The sequence below is a fragment of the Caretta caretta genome, chromosome 18, assembly GCF_965140235.1.
Source record: "Caretta caretta isolate rCarCar2 chromosome 18, rCarCar1.hap1, whole genome shotgun sequence".
NCBI lineage: Eukaryota > Metazoa > Chordata > Testudines > Cheloniidae > Caretta > Caretta caretta.
Genome location: NC_134223.1, coordinates 20,562,247 through 20,581,147, shown reverse-complemented (window position 1 = coordinate 20,581,147; position 18,901 = coordinate 20,562,247). Strand labels below are relative to the sequence as shown.

At 46.7% G+C, this 18,901-nt stretch overlaps 1 long non-coding RNA gene across 1 annotated transcript in view; it reads right to left on the bottom strand.

The window, feature by feature from the left end:
* Positions 1–203: 203 nt before the first annotated feature.
* Positions 204–18,901, bottom strand: part of LOC125624558 (uncharacterized) — a 38,293-nt gene continuing 19,595 nt past the window's right edge. The window contains exons 2-3 of the long non-coding RNA XR_007353346.2: positions 6,286–6,364; positions 204–1,671 (exon numbers count right to left, since the gene is read on the bottom strand). This is a non-coding gene — a long non-coding RNA (uncharacterized LOC125624558). The remainder of the gene's footprint in view (positions 1,672–6,285; positions 6,365–18,901) is intronic.

The window sequence follows — 18,901 nt, the reverse complement described above, 5'->3', positions numbered from 1 at the left end:
GAGTGTTCGTGGCGGGGTTAGCAGCTTCAGAAAGTAGCCCGCAATAACAGAGCAGGTTTGAATGAGCCCATGCTGTCACACTGTCTGGAGCGGCTCACAAGTGTGAGTGCCTATCTCAGGGCAGCCTGTCAAAACCAGGGCAGACGCCCCGACTTGTGGTGTGTTCCATAAGTAGCTTTCACCAAGCCAGTAACAAATGTGACTTCCTGGACTGCCGCCACAGTCTTACCATGGAGTCACAGGCAGTCCCTTTGGACTCTCCAGCCTAGCCTGCCACCCAGGCAAACTGGACTTCGTGATCAATGGTCAATTACACCACAACGCACACAATATTCAGGTTGCTTCCAGTGCCCAGACACCAGTCACGTACCCCCAGACCAATTGGGGCCTAGATCTTACACCACAGACAATGCCTGTAGCCAGAACGGTGTATTAACTAGGAAAAAGAAATAAGAGAGTTATTTAAAGTTTAAAGCAGCAAACATACACACAAATGGATTATCATCTAAATCCAAAGAGCGACAGCCTTGTAGTGACCTGTCAATTCAAATATCTTTCAGGGCAGACTCAGAAGGGATCTCTGGCTTCCGTTTGGTGTCTCTAGCCCTGTGAGAGTTCAAACAAGGAAGAGATGGAAGCTGAATGAAGGAAATAAACAAAGTCACAGGAAAATTTTCCGAGTCCACAGGGTGCACTTCCTTGCACGTAGCATTTTCAAGGTGCCATAGGGCCATTAACCAATCCTTTGTATTGCAATTTTCCTTGATGGCCTATCTGAGTTGATTGTCCTTCTGGATAGGCGGGGGAGATGATTCTCGTGCCTGGGTTCACAAATTCAGAGCAAACACTTTCAAAGTTATAAAGCAAAACTTACATATTTTCTTACAGCATGGAACACCCATATTGCAAGTGAGATTAACGCAGGCAACAACTTAAAAGTATTTCATAGAGTCTAAACATTAAATACTAGATTAATTAATCTTATTAGATTAATACCTATTTTGAGCCAAACTAAGATACAACTGGTCTGGTCTGCAGCTACAAGTTTGTCCGTTCCAGCTAATGCCTGCAGCCTGGGCAAGAGCTGGCATCTGGCCTGGAAGCATCATACATGCAACCTTGGTGCTTTCGATGTCTCTATTTCTTGAGTGTTACAGCATCCGATGAAGTGAGCTGTAGCTCATGAAAGCTTATGCTCAAATAAATTGGTTAGTCTCTAAGGTGCCACAAGTCCTCCTGTCCTTTTAGCATCAAGGATTGTGGAGCTGATTTTCCAACTTCACATGCAGACTTTAGGAGGCGTAGGAATCATGTTGGCAGCTCTGCCTTTCTCTGCAGAACCAAGCAGCTAAATGTTAGCAGTTCCCCTAGAGTGGGGAACAACCCTGTCTCAAGAGGGGGGATGTGCTGCAAGAGGTATCTGCTGTGCCTATGTGATCTGGCAGCAGCAACCAAACTCATTTGCCTTCACAGTCCAAACATGGGGCCAAAAGAGGATTAGTCACCTACTTGCTTCCCCATTCAGTCGCAGTAGGACCAAGAAATGCTCCTTCAATCGTGCCAACTCTACTAACCCTGAGGATAGGAGGCATCTCAGGCTGCACCATAATTGGTGGGGGAGGACGGGGAGTTTTCCATGTCACTCTACATCCACTTTGCCGTCTTCAGTATCTGTGATTTGTAAACAAAATGTTAGCAAATCTTTTCTCACTGTAACAGTGATTCCAGCTTTAATTTTTAATGCAATTGATTTCTTAAGATCTTGCACATTTGCTTGCTGAAATTTGCTGGGAATGCGTTTAATTGTCAGTGCCTGACAGGCATCTTAAGACGAGAGAGCTAAACAAGAAACACTAGAAGCCTTATCAGTGTGAGATGGAGCCACCTGAAACAGTGTTTTGTGAAAACAAACTAAGGGATGGGAGACAGCTGTACAAATAAAAAGTAGTTAATCATACGGCACTTGTGATCATTGCTCTGCCTGGAATCCGCATGCACTGATAATTATTACTCCCTGAATTTCATTATTCGGTATTGCGATAGATAGGTAGATATTGTGTGTTCATCTCTTATAAAAGCTCTTATTAACATTCTCTATAGCGAAATTATTTCCCATCCTACCAGTGAAACAAGCCGAACACAGGTTGAAGCCTAAGATTGTAATGTTATAATTACAGTTCTCTTGCTGTTATCTTTCACACATTATGTTAACAAAGAGCAGTGTCACCAGGGGCAGTGCATGGGGGCACTGTGCAGCTTTTCAGTGAATGGCAAAAAATTCACACTTTGCTTCCAGGAGTTGGAGGGAGAGGAGTGTGATTGTAGATGAATAGAAGCAGATGATTAGAGCCAGGTTCTGCTCTCCGAGGTGCTTACATTGCCCTCTTGGGGCGCTACGGGCACACTGGAGGGCAGGCTTTTGTCCTAAGAGTAAATGCTGTCATAGAAAACTACTGTTGTTTTAAATCCCTAATTGTTATGTATATTAGAGATGATAGATCATATTGCTCAGAACTGGATACAGTTATATTTCTGTTAAACATGGATTCCCCAGAGATTCTCACTGCACTAAGCAGAGCTTATCGAAATCGCTGTCTGCCACCTTTTTCTCAGGCATCTATCATAGGTGAAGGATCCAGAGGACGTGGTAGGGCTGTCACTCCTGTTTGCAACATCTGTCTGTCTAAGGGCTTGTCTATGAACCACTTTAACTTAAGGTGGGATGTTAAACCAGTGCAAAAGCCTGTGGGGAGGCCTTTAGTTCAGTTTAGCTTTCAAGAGGGAAGAATCAGTTTAAGCTAAATAAACCACCTTTAAACAGAAATAATGGGGTCTGCACAGGGGATTGCCCCAGGTTAGCGACATTGGTTTATAAACCAATTTAAGTTAAACCAAGGCAACTTTCTCATGTAGACAAGGCCCAACTGCTCTGAAAAAGGGGCTAATTTGGGGCATTCCCCATCCCTGAGGAAAAATACCTTTTGCTGCTATTGTCTAGCATCAGCAGAATCCATGTGACAGCGAACTTTCGGAAGTCTTTGTGCATAATAAGGACAATCTCAATGAGCATCAGCATTTCAACAGGCTACCAAGTGACCTCCAGTATGATTTGTGTGCTGCTCAGGACACATTCTCAGTGTTGAAGTTACCACACAGATATAAACTATTGTAAGCAAGGTGAGCAAAAAATAGACTCCCAAAAAAGACCTAGCAACATAATCACGCCCACAAAGAGACACGCACACACTGTGCTGAGACTGCTGCCTGCCACAAGAATGCAGAGCTACAAGAAACAAATCAAGGCTTGTCAAAGCACTTTCCACAGACAAATGTACCCCATGGAGGGGATGGCCTGTGGCTTTCTTGTCCTTTAACACAGAAGTGCCACCCAGGATCAAGTGTTGCAAGCTGAGTTCTCCGTGTGAGCCACACCTCATTAGGAAAGACAAAGGAGAGGTGTTACGCTCCCAGACCACGGATCCCTTGTGAGTACTACCAAGGCAACCACGATCTGCTTGATTTATTGCCAGAGGAGATGACCTGTGGCTTCCAGCAAGTTCCCATTGTGTCCTTGGGGTCAGCCAACCTATCCATCAATTCTGCACTTCCACAAAGATGTGGCTAAACCTTTTGCCAGTGCTACAGGTCAGCATTTCCTAATGCTTCATTGAAATATAACTTCTGGCCATTCCTCCTCCTGATAACCCCCGCACCCTAATGGAGAAGGACAGAAAATATTTCATGTGTTCCTTAGCTAGCTCCTTTAATGCAATATGGAAACATGTGAGTGGGAGGGAAATTTGCTTAATGTTGAGCCTCATTCTTAATATTCTCTATTCCACCTGCTTGACTTTTGCACTTGTCAGGTACAGATGGCACATAGTGGGTGTGTGATGTGGATAAGAGCCCCCCAGAGCTTTGGCTGAGACCCAGTAAATGCATTTCCACTTGTGACCATCATATACACTGTAGAGGGCAGCTGAGCCTCCGTCCCTGGAGTGAGCAGTCGCGATCCCTATTCCCCATCAGAGGGCGCACAGGAAAGCTACCACAACGCGTGCTCAGCTGGTTCCACACACAGTATGTGAGCCTCACACTGAACCCGACTGCGCCACTCTGCCTCTGCTGTATCCCACTTCTTTTTATTTAAAGTGACAGTGGCCTTAGGGAAACAACATAGACCCCAGAAGAACTGGAGTCTAGGTGTAGCTGGATCACTTTAGCAAAGGTAGACAAGTGAATAGTGGATGCCTGAGCCCATTGTGCCACCAAGCCTTAGCTGCACCTGCCAGGAGGCAGCAAATGTTGGGATGTCCTTTGTGCCAGCCAAGGTAAGCTAAGCCAGAGGCCTGACCTGTAACAACCAGCCAGGGCTCTATTCTACTCCCAGGGAATCCAAGGACATCCCAACAGCCTAGCAAACCCAGGCCCTTCCACCTCCACCCCAGCCCCCACTGTGCAGCCATACGCAGAAGGTTTGTTTCTTATTCCTCCTCCTCCTCCTGGCCTCTTCTCCCCTGCGATGTCAGCCCCCCTAGGACCCACCCTCTCCCTTTGCCATGTCGGTTGTCCCATTCCTGAATGGGCTGTGTCAGGCCTGTGTCTCACATACAGCTCCCACCCTGGCCAGCCTCACGCTCCCTGCTCCCAGCACAAGCAGCTCCCCACACTCCTCTGCCGTCAGAGTGCGGTTGTTTGCTATTGAACTGCTGCTCTGTGCTTTCTTCCATTGTGCTGAATGCCCTCCCTCCCCGCCAAAGGGCACTGTCCTTACCTCTCCTCTCTGCTGCCAGGGCTCCTTTGGCACCTTTCCCAATCCCGCCTGACTCTGCCAGAGTGGAGTGGCACCTCCTTTCACCTCGCTGCCCTGATTGGCTTCTTAACAACACCTTACGATTTCCCTTCGGCAGGAGTCTCTCTGATTCCTGCCCCCTGGCCTCCCTGCCCCTTTCCAGAATCTCAGCCCTTTCAGCGGTCAATATCCCCGGGCCCTTTTTACCTCGGCCACGCTCTGGAGAGCAGCACCCTCGCTGCCTGTGGCACACACACTGAGCGCCATTCCCGCCCTCTGCATCTGGAGTGAGAGTGACGTGTCCTGCTGGGCTGTCACTCACTGGGTGTAGGTCACAGCATGAGTGCCACCAGTGCAAGACGTGGCAAAGTCCCTGGGCCTTTCCTCTTGTGTTTACCCTCTGTTTGCTTTTCCGGTTCAGTGGGGGAGATGGGGGAGCTCTTTCAGGCTAGTTTATGGGAGGGTGACCTGAGGTGGCCACTCTTGTTTACAGAGAAAGCTTGCTGTACCTTTTGGTGGGACACGGACATCCTCGTTTGCCCAGGAGAAACCAAAAGCAGGGACGTGAACACTCCCCATTGGGGGGAGGGATAGCTCAGTGGTTTGAGCATTGGCCTGCTAAACCCAGGGTTGTGAGTTCAATCCTTGAGGGGGCCATTTGGGATCTGGGGCAAAAATTGGGGATTGGTCCTGCTTTGAGCAGGGGGTTGGACTAGATGACCTCCTGAGGTCCCTTCCAACCCTGATATTCTATGATTCTATGAACACAGCCTGGTGGACATAACAAGCGGGGTTGCTTCATTGTTTTACTTTCTCAATAATATTTCAAATGGGCAAAGCCATAGAGTTCTGCCTCATGCCAACAGCATCTCCAGCCCCAGCTCACTTCCTGCAAAAGCAGGACAAGCTGCAACAGCTTCTCACCCAACCCTCCCGCAGGATAAGTTGCTGCAATTCCATTTCTGCCATTGCGAGCTGTTTAATTCTCAATATGCATGAAGACAGGTGCCCACATCACAAAAACCACCGCCCCAGCCGGCACTCACAGCATCGCTGTAAGCAGTGCCAGCAGACAGCTGGAGGAACCAGAATCTCCTCTCAGTTTTTGAGGTGGTCCCTCCAGAGAAAGGCCAAAGCCCCCAGCCAGAGCAGCACATGGGATGCTTGTCCTACCCTCTACCTGTTTGGGGTAAACAGAGGGCTGCAATCTATAGGACCACCTGTCTGGCAGCTTTCCAGATCACTACCTGTTCACATACACTCACGATGCACAGAACACACTCACTTCAGGCCATACTTTCATACTGTCAAAAAGCCAGAGTATTTAGCTCCTGGTACATGCCCATGGTTACAGATTCCAAATCCTCTGAGTTCTTGCTTGGGGCCCCAGCACCATGAGGCTGGCCCTGTCTCCCACAAAGCAGGGGGATGGCGGTGGGGTAAGGAAGAAGCAGAGAGGTACCGGAGAAGCCGCTGAACTGCTTTCAACTCACCATTGCTCTCTCTTTCCCAGGTGGCCTGCACACAGCCCTCTGCTCCAGAGAACGATATGCCGTAGTGGCGTTTGATGTGCTTCCAAAAGAAAAGGGGAAAGTTCCATTTAGCTTTTCAGATGATCCATAAAAGGCTGCCAGAGGCAGACAGCTGCCATATAAAAAAGTTACAGTTACGGTTCTATGGGCTATGTAGGACTGCAAGTGCTACACTGTGAACAAGCTAATAAAGTGCAGTAACTATTGCAATTTGTTACTTTCCCACCTTTATTTATGCAGGAGCCAGGTGTCAGTTTAGGGGGCCGTCGGTAGGGCTCTGTTCTCCCTGGGTGTGTGACTCCCTCCTGTCATCATTTAACAGGATCAGAACCCTCTAAGGAATCTCCTAGCCCCACAAGCACCGCAGGAAATGGTGTCAGTCCCCTACCCTCTGAATCGGTACTGAACCAATGGCCCTGAGAGGTTGCTCGCGGGGGCTGAGCCACTGGAGATGCTGTCTTCGAGATGAGATTTAAAGCCAAGGACCCTGGCCATTTCTGTACCAGAACAGGCCCATGAAGCTCCCAGTAAGAGAGACAGGGACAGACTTTGAGCTCATTTACACCTGTGTAAATCCAAGGCAATGCAACTGACTTCCGTAGAGATACTCTGGATTTACACCATGATAAATAACATCAGAATCTGGCCAAAGAAGGAGTGTCCAGTCCCTTGCAGCTAGTTTGGTCATTTATCCCAGTGCAAGACTCATGTAAAATGTTACTACTCTGATCTGGTAGCGTTTTACTCTGGGTTTGCACAGAAATAAATTATGGCACCAAATGCAAAACAGTGGAGAATCCAGCCATGATTTTTTTTCACTCCCATATGCAGTATCACTGTATAGTTGTTAACAGCTGTAGAAGTGGCTGCATTGCAGATGTAGGTGCAGATGTAGGCGCAGTTTTACAAGATTAATTTGTTAAAGAGCTTTAGGAAAGAAACAGTCATTATTAGATGTTATCACCATACCATCCAGAGCAATGGGGACTTTGCTGCTATGCCAGTTTAACTGAATTTTAGCATGTTAACACTCCAGCCGGAGGCCCCAGTGTAATGCTACAAATATAAATGTCTGTTGGGAAGTAGGTCAGGCTGCAAACAGGCAAGCCTCACAGCATACAGTGTCCTTAAGGGTTCCCTAAAGAAAGGGAGCTTACTTTATAAACATGGAAGCGAAATAACACATACAAATCTCACATCTGGATGCTCAAATCAGCATTTTAAAATGCCTCTTTTGCATGCCTAACTGTCCATTTGTGTGTGCAATCTCAGGAGCTGTTAACTTCAACTTGTTTTGTTTAAAGAAAAGGAGGACTTGTGGCACCTTAGAGACTAACCAATTTATTTGAGCATAAGCTTTCGTGAGCTACAGCTCACTTCATCGGATGCATAAAGTGTTTAAATTTAGGGGTATCTGTGGCACAGTCATTATAAACCAGTAAAGAAACAAAAGCCTACCTGTTTGGGGTCTGATCCCCTGCCTCCATGGGGGCAGCCCAAATCATCCTCAAGAAACATATACTGAAGCTAAAGAGGAAGAGTCATAAATGGAAAAAAAATAGTCTTTGTGGAAAAAACCCACAAAATAACTAATTGCAAGTGCAGCTACACCGCGGGAGTGTTAGTGTTGTTGCATTCGAAGTGAAAAAAGTAATGCAGTCATTCCATTTGTTACCCCAGAACTACGGCAAGATGTTATAACACATCATCACCAAACAACATTGACCAGAGAGGGGAGTAGATAGCAAGGTGGTGAGAATAAGATGAGCTCCTGCAAGGACAGAACCCACCCTGGTTACCAGGGGCCCATCTTACATTTCACCCAATCACATCCACCATGGGATTATCACCAATATACGGGCTGGGACTTTCAAAGGAAGCTAAAGCACCCATATCCCACTGAAAGTCAATGGGCATTGGGCAAGCCATTCCCTGGAAGCTCCAGTCTCTATGGATTTTAAGTGCTGTTTTCTTCTTTGGTTTTGCCATGTCGTTAATATTTTAGAGCCCTAATGATTCCCCTGGGGAGATGCTATTCACACCACATCCTTGTGGAACTCAGCCTCCTCACAGCCTTCTGGGCTTACCGCCAACCCTGCCTTTGGTTCTGCACCCCCTGGGCATGATAATGATACTTCTACATCAACACTTCTAATCAAAGTCTGATTAATCCTGGGCACCAACAACAAGTAAACAGCAACTGTCCCATGGTGTTGGTAGTACCATGGCATTTCCCATGTCTCCGAGGCACTGTATACTGGGTGCAGTGAGGATTAGCTACCATGCCTCGGGGCTGACTCCTGTAGGAAGAGTCCCAGGTGGAGGTACCCATGGCTGCCCAGCATGGCAAATGTTTATTTTTGTGTGACACTCACTGTGCCCTTCACCTAGGGAAGGGCAGGCAGCCTTCAACAAGAGGAAGATTAGAAAGGGATTATATTAGAGAGATCGAATGATTAGATAGCTGTGTAATGTTTCTCTAAACAAAAGCTCCCTGTTGTAATGGTGGTGCTAATTGGCTGCCCAGCCATGCTTGGGATAAGGGGGTGCAAGAGGAGAGGGGGGCTGCTAGAGAGGCTGAGGAATACCCACCCTGAACAGACAAGTAGCAGGAAGCTGCCTTGGGAGCAGAACCTGAAGTTCCCTGGGGACTGGGGTGAGACAGCTGGGGAAATCCCGCCAGCCTAACTGGGTCCCCCTTCTCCTGTTCTCTGGGCCCCCTAGGCCTTGTGACCAAGCCGAAGAGGGATACCGCATAAGGATTTGAAGATAGCAGGAGCTGTGCAAAAGGCTAAGAGAGCAAGCTCTCAAAGGGCCGGTAGACTCTCAAGAGGACAGGTCAGGGGACTGAGCCCTCTCACAGAAATGTAAGATTTTGGGTGATCTGGGCTCCATTTGGCCTTCCTTTTCCCACCCCCTGCCGGCAGCCCCAAGGGTCGGGGCCGCCTCATGGTCAGCACATGAGCAGCATCCAGCAGCACCCTCTAGGCAGTACAGATCAGCAGACGAGCCCAGGCTTTTGCAGGATACCAGTGATCTGAAGCAAGACAGGGGCTCCTGGAGTGAAAAGAGAAAAGCCAGAGAATGTCAGAGCCCAGGGCGCTGCAGCAACACTTACTGGGGAGTTTACGTGACTATTTAACAATGGAGTGTTCAAAAAGGGAGTTGCCATGGCAACTGCCACACTGTGGTCCTTCACACAGCCATAAAGGGAAACACTTATGCTCTGTGCGTGTAGCCATAATGCAGATGGTTACGCTCCTCCTTGAAAGGCAGAATCTTATTTCCAAGCAAACTGGCAGTTGTCTCCTTCAGGAGCTCTTTTGCTCCTAGTCATCAGTTCCTTATATAACCGCGTTACTCTCCAGAGTCCCTAAATCTCCCAGGATGCATTGAGCTCTTGTGACAATCACCCTCGTGAGGCACTGGAGAAGTGGAAACAGCAGCCAGGACAGCAGAGGCCAGCTGGTCAGCAGTGTTTTAAGCAATGTGGTGACTGTCAGAGCAGGTCTCAGTGGCACAGAGATTACGGCAGGAGCTGGTCTACACAAGGGCTTCCTCTGCTGCTGCCAGCAGGAGGGCCTGACCAGTGCTAGAAATGGTGGCATAAAGCCTGATGAAGACGTACTCTCCATTACAATTGAAAGGGGGGGACCTTGAAAATGGAGGCTTAGGAGCTTGCCAAGGAGTTTTTAAAAGGACATGCTGAGATTCAGAACATAATTGATTATTTCTGCAATGCTGCCTCTGCCCCCAAGGAACTTTCAAGCTAGAGGACATTGTGCTGTTCCCTGGGTGGATACCAACCCTCTAGGAGGGCTCCCTGGCTTTTTTAAACTAAGGGAGATGGAAAGCCAGCCCGAGATTAGCAGCTCTGTAGCCACTCTCACCAGGTCTGCACAGGGCATTAACTTTCTTCTATTCAGTGTGTAGAACAATGGACTTTGTGTGTGACAGAATCACAGCAAAACCGCAATGCTGCCCGTAGGTCTGCCTACCTCGCCCAGGACTGTGCTGGCTTCTTGCATCCGATCCACATTAATTGCAGCGGAAGAAATTGAGAGAAGATGAGAAGTGCCCACTAGGCCAGTGAAATTACTAAACGGAACTGTTTGCCAGCTGGCACCCTCTTCTAGCGAAGCCCAGCCCGTGGACTCTCACCGTGAGCAGATTTTGGAAGGCAGCAGGCTTGATCCATTATTTATCAGCAGCGTTTGTGTGTGTTGTATTACACTCTGAAGTCTTGCCTAGTTGATGTAGGACTGGCTGCTCTGGCTTCAAAGCTGTTCACTAATGTGCTGGCATCTAAGGCAGCTTTCGGTACAGCTGTGCCCGGCTCCCCGTACCTTTGCTATAGACACATCCCTTGGCCAGTTCTAACATCCTTCTTGGTGGAGTCTCAGTTTTTGGGATGGGAGCCACAGGAGTTTACTCTCCAGAGATGCAGCCAAACCTCCTCTGCTACCTCCCAAGCCTTTGTATCATCTAGGACTTGCATCACCTGGTTTAGGGAGGTGATGTGATTTAAGGCACTCTCCCATCAGCTCTAGTACTCCAGCTCCCCAAGATGGGTCGTTGTGAGGGCGTCTCCCATTGACACAGCACAGTGTAAACACCGCAGCAAGTCGACCTAAGCTACGTCAGCCAACGTGTCTCAGTTATGGCCATCTCTCCCTAGGGCTTCATACTGCATTTGCCCCCATGGTATCAGCAGCCCCATCCAGGGATGAGACAGCAGTTTATGCTCCAGGACTGGGAGTGTCGAAGGAGCCCAAGGGAGTTAGGTGCTCAACTCCAATTGAATGTCAATGGTGTTGGGGTGCCTAATTCCCTTAGGCACATTGGAAAATGCCAGCCCATGTCACATTCAGCCTCACCCTCTGTGCTGAGGCTGCGCATCAGTGAAAGGGCTCCCTTTGAAAATGTTTTACCTCGATGGCCATAAATGGATGAAATACCCTCCCTACCATAAAACACCTATTAGAGCCATGCTCTCTCTTCTTCTTAAAAATCTGTCCCCTCTCCCAAATCCACCAGCAGTTCCACCCCTCACCCAGACCTTGATACTCATCATGCACCTCTGGGTTGTTCACCCACCGGGCAATACCACCGACATTGCTGTTTGTAGCACATATTTTCTTTTGCTCTCCCATCCAAGCACTGACCAAGCCCAGCCTTGCCTAGTGAGATCCAGTTAGGTTACAGTTATGGTGGAGTGGCTGCTTATTATTCCTCATAGTGCTAACAGTGTGCTAGGTAATTTTGCACTGCCTACAGACCCCTGTAGTTCCCTCTGTGCAAAATATTTATTTGTCCCTTTCCAGAGCCCAGAAGGAGAAGCAGAGTAGGTAGATACTCATATTCTTTGATAAACAGAAACTTTTTGTGTTTTAGCTGAGAAAACCCTTAACTGTGGAGGTCCAGCATATTTGAAGGGTAATAGTGTATGATCAGTGATGCAATGATATAACTGTTCATTTCCCCCTCCTAATTATCTTGCATGCCAATTTAATAGCTTAGTTGCTAACTAAGCCTAGATTTTCGTAGTAATAAACAAAACAGTCTCTTGATGGGAGGGATTTTTGGCATTTCATCTGAATTCCATAATGAATAATTTATAGAAAAGCTTTATTGGAGCCCAGAGTTACACAATAAATGTTCCATGAGAACATGCTCAAATCTTTCAGTGTTAATATCTCTCCAGTGAATTCCACTGACAGCCTGAACCAGATTGGAGTTGCTACATTGCTTATTTACGTAAAATATCATAATCTCACTTTTATTTGCATTTCCATGGGGTTGTTAGAGTGATGGATTTGGAACATACATGCCCAGTTAGCAGAATGCAGCTATGGCTGTTGATTTGGGGTGGGAAATGAGCTCAGGATTTCAAAGCAATGGGCAGTCAGGAGGAGGAATGGCTATTGGCAATGAATTGCCCTTGAAACACAAAGCAGTGCTTGGGTAAATGTCAATGGAATGGGAGTTAGGCATTTGTGTTGGGGGGAGTGCACCTATGGGTGATTGGGTGTGAGCACATGGCACTGCATTTGATTGCGTGTGTGTGCTTTGTTCCTCTTTAGTTAGGGCCTGATCCTGTCATCCTTACTCTGTGAGCAGCACCATAAAAACCTAAGGAAAGAGGGAAGGAAATGGTCTGTTAGTGACAAAAGGACACGTGATAAATCTAAATCAATATCGGCCATTTCAAAATTGCCTGCAAAGATTCAAATGCTGTCCTTCCACCACAAATCCCATCCACTGTGCATTCATCCCCCATCCACACCCCATTTAACCTGTCCTGTCAGGAACCACCAGGGAGAGTGGATAGGCCTTGCAGCATGCCTTGAAAATTGATGCATCCAAGCTCTGATAGACTGAGGCAGGGCAGTAAGTTGCAGTATCGATGGCCCCTCACTGAACAGATGCCAGCACCAGCGCCTCCTCCCATGTAAACCTGGGAGCTGCTGGCTCATGTGCACGTGCCCCTTGCAGGTTGTAATGTTCGGCAGAGCATGCCACAAGACTGTACTTCCAGAGGAGAGAAATACGTCTGGCACATCAGTGTCATGGACATATTCACTTCAGGCCCTTACAAGAGCTAGCAGCTCCCAGGCTCAAATGAGAAGAGGGGCCGGTGGCTGGGTCTGTGCAGCATTTGAAGCATCAGCTGATGCCGACCCTTTTCCTCAGTGTCACTGAGGACTTCCCTCGCCGCCAGGTGCTGCTGCACCATGGCACATCCCTCGCTGTCACTGGTGGTTTTGGAGGCACCGAATGTTTTGTGGAAGTGCAAAAGGCCCGATTCTCCTCTGCTCCATGCAGAGCTCGATCTGGAGGCCTGTGTAACCAACGCTGCGAAGTGCCAGCTCGCCAAAGGGGCGAGTGCAATTTATCTCTTCCCAGTGACTGCAGCTCAGGCCGGGCAGCACTCACCCCAGGCACCCTCCCTTGGCTCCCTTCTGAGCCACTTCTCGAGAAGTTGGTTTGCCGGTTAGTGACGGGGAGTTCTACTTCCAAGACCACATCATCTCTTACACTGATTTGAATGTAAAGGCAAAAGGCAGGATGCCAATACAGGGGGAAGGTAATTAATCTCAGGAGGCTGGAATTGGGATTTAAGCAACAAGATCGCATTAGACGGATGCATTTTACCTAATTAAGAAGAGAAGAAATCGCTCGAGAGCCTGCTGCTTTTTAAAAAAATCTGTCCTGCACTTGGACGTAACATTGCTGAAAGGGGCCAGACTATCCCCCTGGAGAATGAGATCCGACATTTATCCACAGACCAGGGACAGCAGTGAAAATACCCCAAGTGGACCCCTGCTTAATGCTCCTCACCATGTGCCCTGAGGTTCCCAACAATGAGAGTGGAGGTTGGTACATTTATTCCTTAGCCTCCCTGCTGAGAGGGGAGCTAGCGGCACCAGGGTGTTTGGGGTGATGTGGACACCTGATCTCAGGGAACCTGACTGAGACCAGCCACCTATCACGTGTGTGTCACTGTCCAGCATTCAGAGCAGCACCAGAGACAGCAGGGAGAGTAGAAGGACAATTTCACCAGCCATTCTAGGAAAAAAATTGCCCCACGTTGTCTTTCTCTGCTCCCTGTTGCGTCAAGCTGACCTTCCTTGTGGCTGGATGCATCTCCCAACAGCATTTGTCAAATGCTGTCCTCATGTCATTCAGAGAAGAGCTGCAGAACAGTGCAGTCCTTGGGTCTCAGGAAGCGGAGCTTAGGAAGAGGGGAGGTTTCAGTCTTTCCAGAATCCGCATGTCAGTTCATGTGCATTTCTGCTCTGAAACATGACTGCAAAATGGCTTTGCAGGGGTTTCATTGTCTCTCAGGGACTCCTAGTCAAATCCACTCAGTTTATAAATAAAATAATGGCTTTTTTCTCTAACTTTCATCCCTGCAAACTCAGCCTGGGATCGGAGAGCCAAGCTGGGCTCTTCCCTTGCTCACTGCCAGCAGTAAAGTTTCCACGGGTCAAATGAGGCCCTTGGTGACACCCGTGCAGCCCCATTGTTGCCAACAAGTTTGCCAGGTGCAAGTGATAGAAATGTAGCAAGCCGTTCTATTGATGACACACAAGTAGGGGTAGAATCCAGCTCACTCGCTCTCTTAGCTGTGTTAGCCCTGCAGGGCTAATGGGTTTAGAGCTCATAGATATGGGAATGATGGGTGCTGCAGAAGAATCTAAGGTCGGTAAAGAGCAGTACAACTTGTTCTAGACGATAACGTGAGCTAGCTGGACTAAAGACTCGGTAGATCTATGAAGTGACACTATTTTTACATAGTCACTTTTGCAAATAAAACCACACGTTGAAAACAAAACCTTCCTTTAAGTCGGGTGCCATTTTGAGGCTGCCCACATTAGCTCTGATCCTTTATCAAGTTTCCCACTTGAAACTGATGGGAGAAGAGCTAAAACGATGGAAAAAGGGAGTTCATCTGATCCAACAGCAAACTCAGCAGCATTACTCTTTCCCCATGGTATCTTGGGCCCAGCTGCACAGCCCTGTCATTCTTCTGCCTGGGCAAAGAACTTGTGACTAATGAGTGCTTGTGATTCCAGACAAACCATAAATTCAAGCCCTCCTGTAATTGCAATAACCCTTGTCAGCGCTGTGACCACCACAAAGAAAATGGAGTTGGAGTTTTCTCACCAATCCTTTTGGGATCTGGTGAAGATAGCAGCACAAACAGCAATATGAACATTACAGCTGTCTCCTGTGTTTCACACTGACAGTCTTAAATATTTAAGGAGCAACATCCCTTTCACAAAAAGAACAGGAGTACTTGTGGCACCTTAGAGACTAACAACTTTATTAGAGCATGAGCTTATGTGGACTACAGCCCACTTCATCGGATGCATAGAATGGAACATATAGTAAGAAGATACATATATTCAAACAGAGAAGGTGGAAGTTGCCATACAAACTGTAAGAGGCTAATTAATTAAGATGAGCTATTATAAGCAGGAGAAAAAAACTTTTGTAGTGATAATCAAGATGGCCCATTTAGACAGTTGACAAGAAAGTGTGAGGATACTTAACATGGGGAAAGAGATGCAATATGTGTGATGACCCAGCCACTCCCTTTCACAGTTAGAGAGACTCAAAATCCATCCTAAATGTATGAGGCATATTTTCCTCTCTGTTTGGGGAGAAAGGAGATTTGTACAGGAAACTTCCCTTGGTATTAACAGTGGGATTTGCAAACACATCAGATACAATCTCATGCACTGACTGGATATTACAGTCCTTGGGGTCTCTCTTATGAATATGCGCAGTTTGAATTTTTCACTTTGAAATCACAAACTAATGACCTGGAATAGACATCCCTGGACTGGACAATATCATCTTTCAGACCTGCCAATCTGGACATTTGATTGCTAAGGATAAAACCTATTCCAGACCTGGCTTTTATCCCTAATACACACACAGTATATCGTGAGTGCAGCATCTTATACCAGTAATAATGCTTTGTGATTCTATAGTCCTTTTCAACAGAATATCTCTCTAGTGAGTGAAAACCAGACCCAAGAATAGAAATGAGGACTCCTGATTCCCACTCCAACCACTAGACCACACTTCCCAATTCCACACAGAGCTGGAAACAGAACTCAAGAGAACCAGTTCTCAGTTACTTGCCCTAAACACTTCTCTTTCTGCCAGCAAGAGAATCCAGGAATCCTCAGTCTCTGTCCTCTGCTCCAGCCACTAGGCACAGTATCTAATAGTTCACCACCACGTTTCACTTTCTTCTCAAAACTATAGATTTTGATTTTCTATAAAGGGTAGGTCCTGTGCAGCACCCTGGGAGGTAGGGTGACCTACTGGACAGAGCACTGCATGGGGTCTTAGGAGACCTGGGGTTTATTCCTGGCTCTGACACGGGCCTGCTGGGTGACCTTGGGCAAGTCATTTTGTACCTCTGTTTCCCCATCTGTGAAATGGGGATAATGGTACTAACCTCCTTGGTAAAACACATTTAGATCTACTGATGAAGATCTAGGTATTGTTGTTATTACTATAATCAGGCTCACAGTTTAATTGCAGCTGAATTAATGAAGCCCATGTATTCCAAACGTCTTCCCAAGGGTCCACCAAACAACAAAACACATCTTTGTGCCTTATTTTAATTGCAGAGGAGAGGAACAAACAACCACTAGACATAAAGTGCTCCCTGGCTGTGCAGGTCCCATTCACCCTTTCAGGCCAGGTATCTTTGCTCTGAAGATAGTGAGCACAGCAGGAACTTCTGGGATTGTTTTTAAAAAATACCCCACTGGAGCCTCAGACATATTTAATGCAGTAATCATCATTTTAGTAGTTTAATAAACTCCATCATGAAATATTTATGGAGATCCATTTCTTTACATTTCACCGAAGATGCAACACGAATGAGGCTTGGGGTTTTTCTTCCCTTCCCTGATTCTATACTGTTGAAACAAAACAGGGGAAAGCTCACTGCTGCAGCAAGACCTTGTGACCCAAAGCACAAAGCAAAGTGGAACATATACCCTACATTAGAATGCATTGCCTTTAAACTGCTATAGGTAAGCAGCTGGGGGACCTATACTCTGTAAGCTTGACCACAGCACAATCCTGTGGACAAATCATATGACAAAAAACAACACAATGCACCCCCTGAGGAAGAACATAGGTCCCTGCTGACATAGATGTGAGATAGCAAAGAACCAGATCAACACCCCAATGTAAATCTATGTAGCAACCTTGGCTTAAACACCAGATGAGACATATGTGGCCCTAAAAAAATCAGGACCTATGGGAAACATACAGGACTAGAGCCCTTCAGAGGACAGCAATTGTGTTTCATGGTAACTTTCAAAGTTTATACATTTGTTTTCATTCTGTTGTTGATTCAGCAGGATTGGGGATAACACACTCCGCTCTGAATCCAGCAAAGTAGGGACTTAAACCTGGGTCTACTACGATCCAGGCCAATGTCCTAGCTACCAAGTTATCAAGTCAGTCTCAGTAGCATTTGCTGTCTGTCTCCCCCATTACTTTTGACCCAAATAGACTTCCCGATAAAACGTTGTCAAAACCTAAATGTTTTGGCTTTGACAAAACAGCATCTTTCATCAAGAATGCTCCTTTCATCTCCATATACAATCCATGACTCACAAAGGGAAAGGCAGCCCTGCTAACTGTGTGAAAAATCATGGAGATGTGTAGCTGCAATGTACTAACAGCTTATTAGCTGCATCTCTGAACAACTTAGATAGCGAATTACTTGTTTCCTCTGTCATTCAGCAGAGCCCCAGAATGATAGACCCCACACCTAGAATGACTGCTGTCGAGGCATTCTGTATTTGACCTATTTGTACCTTTATATTCTTAGCTCTGTATGGCAAATACCATTATTTGGGCCATCCATATTATTCATTTGTAGCATAATAGACTGACTTAATTTTACTTTAATCCCTACTAATACTTGCGCTTATTTATCATGCAGACTGATCAAGGTTAGATCCTTCCTATGTTAACCTGGCTAAAACCATTTTCCATCCTCCACCCAGGCACAGGATTAAAAGATCCATTCAAGTGCTTCCTTCTGATCTCACTGGCCACAGGAGGCCAGTATGCTCCTTGCAGTCCATTACTTTGTTATCTTATGCTTGCTCCTTTGGGGAAATTGTCCTTCATGCCCGAGCTCCAATTCCCCAACAGTGCCAAGAGCTGCATGCTTTGTTTTCTATTTAAAAACACAACATGAGAGAGGGAAGCAGGAAATAGTTTATTCTTTTAAGAAGTCTCTCATGTTGGCTGACGTCATGTCACAAAATGTCAAAATGCCACAGCACACAACCTCTGTCCCTTTAAGATGGCATTTGAAGGACTGATTCTTTGGCTGAAAAGAGATCACCAATGGGGACTGACTATGAAAATCTGGTAAGGAAGATCCTGTATGTATGCTAACAAGTATGACTGTTGTTGTTATCTCACATGTACGTATAGCACCTTTTGTCCTGAAGGATCCCAAGCTCTTTACAAACTCTGGGTCAGGTATCAAGCCTGGTTAAGGCCCCGTTTCCCTTTTTGGGGGGCACAAGTCCCGTCTGCCATTTTGGCACCTGCAAATGAACCGTATGCACAGCTCTGAGTGCTTGCACCTCTAATGACCTGATTTGCATCCCTGATTTGTGGGCAGAAAATGAAGGTGCAAATTTTACAGGCGCAAACTGCACTCAGAAAAGAGAGAGGGAAGGTGTCCTTTCAAAAAAATTCACAAAAATCTCGATATCTGATTAATGGAGCCAGTGGAGTTCTCCCAAAAGTGAATTTGGCCAGGGTGGATGATTCCTGTTTGGTGTTGTAAGTGCCCTGACTTTATAACCAATTAGGCTTTAGTACTTTAGCTGCTTTAAGACAGCAGTAAGCTCTTGACATCTTTTACAGCCATGAAAGCCATGGCAAAAGAGCAGCATGTTAGTATTTCCGAAGAGCAGAAATCAGTGTGCCCACAGAATAAGTCAAAACTTGCCCCTTTTCAACAGACACAGGGTTTATGACACAAACCTCAAACAGAATCAGTGTGCAAATG